Genomic DNA, 10,723 nt, shown 5'->3' with positions numbered 1-10,723 from the left:
CACTTTGTAATATATGTTATCATATGCCATCTTTTATCTCAGGAATGAGAAAGTCTGTCTTCACTGAATACAGATTTTACCATAGAATTCAGAATATTGATAATGACTGATCAATTCTGTCCGAGAAAGAAGCAGATTTCTCTGATAAGATATATAGCAAAGTTTCTTATTTTCATGTGTACTATTAATTTATGAAATAAAAATTAAAACAATTATGCTTTAAATTAAACTTAAAGAGGTCGACCACTTTCTGTTGTTAGTGCAGCTTTCCTCACACACTGAACAGCACTTTTGTCTATACAATGGATACTGATGGAGGAGCATGTGACCAGACCTCCTCCAATTGTAAAACACCTCACATGGAAAAGCTGCTTTTCTATTGGAGGAGGCAGATGGACAAGTCTGGTCACATGCTCCTCCGTGAGCAGCCATTGTATGGACATGTCTGGTCACATGCTCCTCTGTCAGCAGCCATTGTATGGACAGGTCTGGTCACATGCTCCTCCATCAGCAGCCAATATATGGACAGGTCTGGTCACATGCTCCTCCATCAGCAGCCATTGTATGGACAGGTCTGGTCACATGCTCCTCCATCAGCAGCCATTGTATGGACAGGTCTGGTCACATGCTACTCCATCAGCAGCCATTGTATGGACAGGTCTGGTCACATGCTTCTCCGTCAGCAGCCATTGTATGGACAGGTGTGGTCACATGCTCCTCCATCAGCAGCCATTGTATGGACCGGTCTGGTCACATGCTCCTCCGTCAGCAGCCATTGTATGAATAGTAGTCCTAACAAGAGGAAGTGGCCGACTCCTCTTATAGGCACTCGGTCATAGAAAAGGCTTTGTGCCCAGGGTCAAGTAACAGTTATATTTGATCATTTTTCCACTTGTCTCTGGTCTCTTCCAGGCAAAAACATTTCGGTTTGCACCATTTTCTTTTTTTTTTCTATATGCATGAAGGACAAATGTACAGTATAAATATATAAAATATATAACAGAATCATTTTCAAGGCACAAACAAATGAAAGCTGAAATGTTTGAATAAAGCCTATTTTTTTAACAAGATGTGAGCACTCATTGGAAACTTTACCATGAATTGAGATAAAAAAGAGATCACTAAATCCAGGAAAATTGGCTGCATTGCTGTATAAGAAGGAACAACCGCAGTAAACCTACTGCAGACACCTAGAAATGGGGAGCCAGACCACACGGCACCAGAAACTAGGACTCAACCACTGACCACAGTGATCAGTAAAACCAACATTGACATCTAAAAAGCTTGCCCCACCATTATGCCAAAAAGCAATACATTATTTACATATAGGATAAATGTCTTCTTCACATTGAATCTGTTTAATCTTGTGATTAATTTAACTTTTAATATAAATGAACAAGTCAAAATATTTAATTGAAAGTTTAGTTGGAAAGTGGTAAGAGTTTCGTTTTAAGACATTATCCCATACTTCTCGGTTTACATTCAGGGTTATTTTGTTGGATGTCAATGATGCCTTAGAATTACATGACCTTATTTTATATTTTAGGTCTCATTGTGATGTATAATTTCCACAGACCGTTCTCTAAGTATCCCGTTCTTCACTGATCTTATTTAGAACATTATGTTTTCATTGCCTGTGAAAGCTAGGCAAAGGAAGTGACAACTACTACTATAACTACTACACCAAGTGTGTATGTACCTTTACAGCATCAGACATGCAGCTGCTCTTGGCCCCTGGAGACAGAGGGCCCTTTAGAGGTTGGTTTCTATTCCTTTTCTTATTGAGTGTTGAGACCTTGTCAATGCCGCTCTTCCAAATAGGTACTGCAATATTAGCAAACAAGTGAAGAGAGCGCACTGTTATTGCTCATTGAAATGGAGAGAACGCACCAAGCAGGGAGAGATGAGACCAGCCCAGTCCCCAAAATAAATGTCACTGATGACATCCTGTTTCATGGGTTTGGCTGGTCTCTGTTCTCCCCTCTTGGTGCGTTCTCTCCTTTTCAATGCACACTGACAGCATTCTTTCTTGCCGCCTCATCTCTTCCCTTTACAGCCGGCAAGAGCGCAATGTCAGTGTGCATTCAAAGGAACATAGTGCAGGGAATATAAAGCAGAGACTAGCCCAGCCCCTGAAATGGACATCACTGATGATGTTCTATTCCAGGGTGGTGACAGTGATGCGCCCAGGGGGATGGGGGGGATGACTCGGCGCCCGGGCCTTGTTGTTGCCTGATCTTGGGGGATGTCGCGGTGGCCGGCTCCCGAGCCCGTACCCTGGGGTCACTCTTAACCACTTCGCACCAGAGCCTGTTTTTGCCTTCGTGACCGGGCCAATTTTTTCAATTCTGACCACTGTCACTTTATGAAGTAATTACTCTGGAACGCTTCAACGGATCCCCCTGATTCTGAGAACGTTTTTTCGTGACATATTGCACTTCATGATAGTGGTAAAATTTATTCGATATCACTTGCGTTTATTTGTGAAAAAATCAGAAATTTGGCGAAAATTTTGAAAATTTTGCAATTTTCAAACTTTAAATTTTCATGCCCTTAAATCAGAGAGATATGTCACACAAAATAGTTAATAAACAACATTTCCCACATGTCTACTTTACATCAGCACAATTTTGGAACCAAAATTTTTTTTTGTTAGGGAGCTATAAGGGTTAAAAGTTGACCAGCGATTTCTCATTTTTTAAACAAAATTTACAAAAACATTTTTTTAGGGACCACATCATATTTGAAGTCACTTTGAGGGGTCTTTATGACAGAAAATACCCAAAAGTGACACCATTCTAAAAACTGCACCCCTCAAGGTGCTCAAAACCACATTCAAGAACTTTATTAACCCTTCAGGTGCTTCACAGGAATTTTTGGAATGTGGAAGAAAAAAATTAACATTTAACTTTTTTCACAAAAATGTTACTTTAGACCCAATTTTTTTTATTTTCACAGGGGTAACAGGAAAAAATGGACCCCAAAATTTTTTGTGCAATTTCTCTTGAGCGCGCTGATACCCCATATGTGGAGGCAAACCACTGTTTGGGCGCACGGCAGGGTTTGGAAGGGAAGGAGCGCCATTTGACTTTTTGAATGTAAAATTTGTTTGAATAATTAGCGGATGCCATGTTGCAATTGGGGAGCCCCTGATGTGCCTAAACAGTGGAAACCCCCCACAAGTGACACCATTTTGGAAACTAGACCCCTTAGGGAACTTACCTAGATGTGTGGTGAGCACCTTGCACCCCCAGCCGCTTCACAGAAGTTTATAATATTGAGCCGTAAAAATAAAATTTTCACATTTTTCCCACAAAAAATGTTTTTCATTCCCTAATTTTGCATTATCATAAGGGTAACAGGATAAATTGCACCATGAAATTTGTTATGCAATTTCTCCTGAGTACGCCGATACCCCATATGTGGGGGAAAACCACTGCTTTGGTGTACGGCAGGGTTCGGAAGAGAAAGGAGCGCTATGTTGGCTGGGATAGGCAGCAGACACCATGTCACATTTGAAGAGTCACTGACATGCCGAAACAGCATAAACCCCCACAAGTGACCCCATTTTGTAAACTACACCTCTCAAGGAATTCATCCAGGGAAGTAGTGAGTATTTTTTAATTTTTAAATTTATACCATTGGGCAGTGAAAAAAGCATAATTATATTTTTACCACAAAAAAATGTTTTACCCTCAGATTTTACATTTTCACACAGGGCAATGGGTAAAAATGGTGCCGAAATGTGTCACACAATTTCTTCTAAAAGTGTCAATACCCCATATGTGGCTGTATCGTACCGCTTAGCCATACGGCGAGATCTAGGGGGGACGGAGTGCTATTTGACAATTGGAGAACAAATTATTGTAGAATAGGCATTTGGATTTGGGAGCACAAAATTTTCTGAATTTCTTTTGGGGGGCAAGGGCCATTTCGCTTTTCCAGAGCCTTTCTGCTACCAGTAACTTGGAAGTCCCTTATATTTTTAACAGATGACGGACCTGAGTGGGGACTAGCTTTTTTTGAGGACTGAGTTGAAGCTTTTATTGGGAACACTTTACGTAACATTTATCCGGCGCTCTAGGCTGAGCACTTACATCGGGATTTCCATCTAAATTTCCAAGTGATGTAATTCAGATGAAACCCCTGCGGGATCCATTCACTGTAATGAGGCAGCAGAGTTACTCTGGACTCCGTCTGGCCTCTGTTTAGCGGTGTCCTTTTTTTTCAGAAATGCACAAAACTGTGGCCAACCGCACTTTTATGCACGCCTAAAACAAATGACACCGTGGGATCCCAGGCCAGACGGCATCCACAGTGCCTATATCTGTCTCATTACAGGTAATCTTCCGTCATGGGTTCTGGCTGAATCACGTATTTCAGAGATTTACACGGAAACTCTGGGGTAAGTGCTCAGCGCAGAGCGCAGGATAAATGTAAGGCTCTGCGCCTTACTGCGATCTTTGGGAGACATAATAAACTAATCAGTAGCAGGTGAAGAATTGGTTTTATTTATTTTTTAGGCCGTTCCTAGTGTGATATAACTGATTAGATTACTTTATTCTTCGTGTCGGTGCGATTACAGAGATACCAGATTTATATTGGGTTTTTATGACTGACAGTTGTCACACACTAAAAGACGCTTTTTTTTGCAAAATCTAGTTTTTGCATCGCCATATTTTGAGAGCTATAATTTTTCCATATTTTGGCCGACAGAGTCATGTGACGGCTTGTTTTTTGCGGGACGAGTTGACATTTTTATTAGTACCATTTTTGGGTACGTGACATTTTTTGATCGCTTTCTATTCCGTTTTTTTTTAGGTAAAATTAACAAAAACCAACAATTCAGGAATTGTTTTTTGAGGGTTTTTTTATGACGTTCTGCGTGTGGTAAAAGTGATCAGGCAGCATTATTCTTCGGGTCAGTACGTTTACAGTGATACTACACTTACTGTATTTTTTTATGTTTTGGCGCTTTTACACAATAAAACCATTTTATAGAAAAAATATTTTTTTTGCATTGCTTTATTCTGAGAGGTATAACTTTTTTATTTTTCGGCTGATGGAGCTGTATGGCAGCTTGATTTTTTGCGGAACAAGATGACGTTTTCAGCGGTACCATTTTTATTTCCATTTTGCTTTTTGATCGCATTTTTTTCCACTTTTTGTTTGGCTATATGAGGAAAAAGCATAGTTTTTTGCTCCGTTTTTTATTTATTTTTATTACAGTGTGCACAGAAGGAGTTAATTAGTGTGACAGTTTTATAGCTTGGGTTGTTTCGGACGCGGTGATACCAAATATGTGTACTTTTTTTATTTTTGCATAAATATACGGATTTATCGGTTTAATATTTTATTTATTTATTTTTATTTATTTTGTAATTTTTTTTAACAGTTTAAAAACATTTTTTTTTTACTTTTTTTTTACATTTTTACTTAATCCCTGTATGGGACATTAATTTTTATTTTTCTGATCACTGATCTCATGTAATGTAATAGACATGTATTACATTACATGAGATCTTCGCTGGCTGTTTCACAGTCAGTCTCCTGCCTGGCTTCAGCTGCAGGCTGAGCCAGGCAGGACACCATATATGGCAGATCTGGAGGCGGTCATGTGACCTCCAGCTGCCATAGCAACGTCAGGTCCTGGAAGGTATAAAGAGGCCGTCGGAGAGGTAAGTGGACGACCCCCTTTCCTCCTGCTGTCTTCTATATGCCGCGATCACTATAGATCGTGGCATATAGAAGACAGCAAAGGGTTAACATCACTGGGACCTGATCCAATCAGGTCCCGATGATGTTCCCTGTCAGAGCTATCGCTCTGCACCGCTCCCGCAGGGCTTGCAAGATCCTGGGGGTCCTGAGCGCTGCGGGACCACCCACCATTTTTAAATGTCCGCGCTGCACAGAGCCCAGGCAGCGCTGATGTTTATCTACAGTGGGCGGTCGGGAAGCAGTTAAAAAGGGGGACGTTATATGGGATAGGGGAATGTTCGTGACGCCACCTGTGGTGTCTGGTGAGGATCACCAGCCCTGCGACAGTCCTCTGAGGCCGGTGTTCAGGCAGCTTAGGTGGTGCGGCTCCCCACAGGTGGAGCGGGGCCTCAGGGCAGTGTAGAGAGGGTGTAGAATAGAGCGTCGGTGGGTGCAGAGCCGTGGAGGAAAGAACAGACAGAGGCGGTACACTGTGTTCCAAATTATTATGCAAATAATATTTTCTCAGATTTTCCCAAATTACCTATATGAATTGCAGTCATTGTAATTTTCCAGTCAAATAACTATTAGAGTACAACTAAAAGGTTTTTGTACAAACTGCCTATGATAACAGTATATTTTAAAAAAAATAAAAAACTCAAACTGCACTCAAAATGCGTGTTCCAAATTATTATGCACAGCAGAGTTTTCAACCTTTTCATTTTAATAAAGAACAAAAAAATGGTCATTTTTGAAATTATAAGCATTAGCAGGTTATTACAAACTGAAATCAAACAGTTTTCAACTCAAAACTTTATTCTAGGTGATGTTACATTTGCACATAGGACCCCTTGTTCGAAAGGAGCTTCTGAACTCTCTCGTCCATCGAATTTGTCAGGTTTTGGATGGTTTCTGCTTCAATTGTTTTGCATGAGGACAGAATACCCTCCCAGTGCTGTTGCTTAGATGTGAACTGACTCCCGCCATCATAGACACTCCTTTTGATGATGCTCCAGAGGTTCTCAATGGGGTTGAGGTCAGGGGAGCATGGGTGCCACACCATAAGTTTGTCCCCTTTTATGCCCATAGCAGCCAGAGATGCAGATGTGTTATGTGCAGCATGAAATGGGGCATTATCATGCATGAAAATGATCTTGCTGCGGAATGCACGGGTCTTCTTCTTGAACCATGGAAGGAAGTGCTGCTTGAGAAACTCAACATACATTATGGAGTTCATCTTTATCCCTTCAGGGATCCTAAAAGGGCTGACAATCTCTCTCCCCCATGATTCCAGCCCAAAACATTACTCCACCTCCTCCTTGTTAGTGCTGTAGCCGTGTTTGCATGGGGTGTCCATCAACCAGCCATCCTCCACTCCATCCATCTGGACCATCGAGATCATTTCATGCATGATAATGTCCCGTCTCATGCTGCACATAACACATCTGCATCTCTGGCTGCTATGGGCATAAAAGGGGACAAACTTATGGTGTGGCACCCATGCTCCCCTGGTGCATGGGTACGTGGTTCCCCCTCGCTTTGGTTCCCCCCAACTCCTCCATTCAGGCCCGGTGCACCACTATGGTGCTTTAGGCCCCCTACAGAACTGGAGTGGTGTAGTGTTGAGTGTGTGGTTGGGGTCCTGTGTAGTACTCCATCCTTACCTGGGAGAGGAGATACCACACCTCGTTCTGAGGTGCAGTACCCCTGTGGCGACTGAACCCTCAGGGGCGCCACAACAGCAGCTGTGGCAGTGACCCCAGAGACAGACCACTGATGACTCATTTCAGAATCCACAGTGCATGCTGGGATAGTCAAACAAAACATCAACAGAAAATAAAAACAAAACAGAATGTTAGAGTATAATTGAAGTATATTAGAAAATAATTAGATTTTAATTGAAGTATATTAGAAAAGTGGTCAGATTAATTTCAATAGTTAGACATTTAGTATGAAATTCACTGTTGGTTTTGGACAATTCCTTTAAGAATAAACTGGAGAGGTGTGAGAATGTTAGTGGGAGGCCATGGAGGAGGATATAGTGATAGTAAAGGCAGAAGATGATGAGGGTATGCACTAACATTTTAGTTTAGTTGGAGTTTAGGAAACAACAAATTCCTAAATATTTTTTTTTTAAAAATAATAATTAATTGAAGTCTTATTTGTAGTCCCTCTTTATTATGCTGTAAATAAAACAGGCTGCACAGGCCAAAAGGTTTTGCTGCTAACATCTTGGTAACTAAGGTCTTGTGAAATCCAAGCGTTGACGCAACATGCCTGTGGTTTAAGGACAGATTCAGACGAGCAAAAATCCAGGTACCCCCACCAAGATATACAATACCAATCTGCTCTGATTAATGCATTTTGATGCTTTTTTGTGTGTTTTGTGTGTTTGTGTATTACAGAAACACTGGAATTCTCTACCTAAGAATGCAACTGTGCTTTTATTCTACATGCATTTTTCCAGGGGTCCTCATAAAATCCACAGTTCAGTAGTGTCTGTAAATGCACAATGGGGATGAAATCATATCCACTTAAACTGTTGAACTGTTACAGGGAATCTGTCACCACCTAATCTGAGAGCAGAATCATGTAGAGACAGAGACTCTGATTCCAGTGATGGGTCACTTACTGGGCTGCTTGTTATAGTTTTGATAAAATCACTAATTTACTAGCAGATTATGTATTATTATTGGCTTTACTTGCTTATATCTAGAGGACTAGATGACTAGTAAACCTGCTGCTAGGTAGTCCTTCTTATTCATGAGCTCTGTATAACCCCACCCCCACCACTGATTGGTAGTTTTCTGCCTATGCACAGTATACACAGAAAGCTGCTAATTAGTGTTGTGGGCGGCATTACACACAGCTCATCATTTATTCAACTGGTACATCTGCAGCAGAGAAAACAGTGATTTTATCAAAACTGCAGGAAGCATCCCAGTAAGTGACACATAGCTGGAATCAGGGTCTGTGCCCCTCATCTTGATGCTCTCAGTGAGATAGCAAAAGGCATGTGACAGATAAAATTAGATTTTAATAATTTTAAATGCAGCAGACTTTTTGCTAAAAAAAAAAAAAGCAGTGGAAAAAGTGCAGCATTTACACTACTTGGGAACATGGCATCTTCATTTCTGGAAAAACTTCATCACTGACCCAACTCTCCCAGACTCCTGAGTGACAAATCTACGTAGTTTTGCAGTGATCTGTCACCTTCTGCTTTTTTGTGCATAAATTCTGGTAAGATAGATAATAAAAGTGCTATTACGTCCCCGAGAGAACAGTCAGACTTGTACTCTTGTGTGCTATGAAATATACATCAGACTCCCGTAAGATGAATATCAGCCTCTCTCTATTGTCAAGATGTTTAAAAAAATATTTTGCTTTCTAGTAAAGTTACACCAGACAATACTAATTTGCATATGATTCGCATAAAACCGGTATCAAAATAAAATATATGAGATGAAATCTGAGTGGATATTACATAAAATAGGTTTAGGAAGGATTAAATACTTTAAACAGAGAAACCTTAAGCACGACTGATTTACGATATCTCTATAGATTATGTTCTGCGCCCGTTTATTAATTGACAGGATACAATATATCAAAGATTCTCTAAAAAAAAAAAACAGCTTCGGTACAGCGTCACTTTAATCACTGCTTATTCTCTCATTATTTCTGCGCAGACATCAAAAGAATACATTTTATTACTGATCCTATAAAATACTACTACACTTACACAATCTCTTTTTTTTTTATTGCACTGTTATAGGCATCATTAAAAATACAACGTCGAGGGCCTTTCACCCAACCCAATATATTTCCATACGTCTAGTAAATGTCCAGCAATTAGCGCAAGAGTGATAAATAAAAGAATATAATAGTGCAGATGCCGTATCACCTACAGCTCTGCATTAAGGTCATTATACAAATAATTTACATATTATAATAAGGTTCTTCTCTTCCCACAGCCACGATAAATGCATGAAAATGTCCACATTTTAACACAATTAATCACGGGGGCCATGGAAGGGCTAGGCTTTGTGCTGCATGTGTTTGGCTTAGCACAGCTTGATAAATATACTTTGCAGGTTCAGCCCCCCAACTACCGAGGGGCTTAGAGAAGATCCCGACGGATGAAGGTTTTGTAGCAGCAGGTGACATATAGGAACCTAATACAAGGCTACATTACCATATCCTACACAGGGCGCCACAGATAAAGAGGCCCACCGGCCCGTCCTGTTTGTCCTTTCCTACGTGGCACTAACAATTACAGCGTAACAGGGTGTACTGAAGTGTATTACATGATAAAGTGACTTATCTAATATATGACATGCATCAGAATGAGACTTAATGAAATGGTTTAGAGAAGGAATAGCAGAATTATATGCCAAGATAATAGCGCTTTCTGTAATGAGGAGCCCAGGGGCTGAGATAAAGGGTTATGGACAATGCACCTATAATGCAATGATTCACTTGATTAATGTCTTCTCAAGCTAGAGCTGGGGAATTCTTAGTGCCATATAAAGTCAAGGCAGTAATATTCATGAGAAGAGTTGTAGTTTAATGGGGTTTATTTAAGCATCTGTGTAATATTGGGAAGTGAATTTATATGTCAATGTGGAAAACTCAAGAGTATCATAAAAATTCCTGTAATTAGCAATAAGCGAGGATTTTGCAATTTCGAATTTATATTTTAGAAAAATGTAGAAAATGATCGCACGGGAGAAAAATCACATTTTCTAAATCTTATTTCTAGAATAACTGATGTTATTTGTGTATGATAAGATGCAGGAGAACGTGACATAAAAGAAGCCTACCAGCAGTTTAGATCCTATCTGTACTGTAGTAGTTTACCAGCATTAATGAGAAAATGAAGTTTGATTTGACTCGCTGCTCCAGAAAGTTCTCCAATAGTTGATATCCAAGCTACTGCAATGCCCTGCACATGGGGTAAGCGACATAGCGAATCAGAAGAACTATACTACATTTCTAATTGGAGGTATTTGCTAATATTATTATTATT

General features: G+C 40.2%; 1 long non-coding RNA gene across 1 annotated transcript in view; it reads right to left on the bottom strand.

Moving 5' to 3' along the window:
- Window positions 1-516: 516 nt before the first annotated feature.
- Window positions 517-10,723, bottom strand: part of LOC141250530 (uncharacterized) — a 39,863-nt gene continuing 29,656 nt past the window's right edge. The window contains exon 3 of the long non-coding RNA XR_012312711.1: window positions 517-951. This is a non-coding gene — a long non-coding RNA (uncharacterized lncRNA). The remainder of the gene's footprint in view (window positions 952-10,723) is intronic.

The sequence above is a fragment of the Phyllobates terribilis genome, unplaced genomic scaffold (assembly GCF_046119375.1).
Source record: "Phyllobates terribilis strain yellow unplaced genomic scaffold, ASM4611937v1 Scaffold_2__4_contigs__length_985480577, whole genome shotgun sequence".
In the NCBI taxonomy this organism is placed as follows: Eukaryota; Metazoa; Chordata; class Amphibia; order Anura; family Dendrobatidae; genus Phyllobates; species Phyllobates terribilis.
This window is presented reverse-complemented; position numbering and strand designations above follow the sequence as displayed.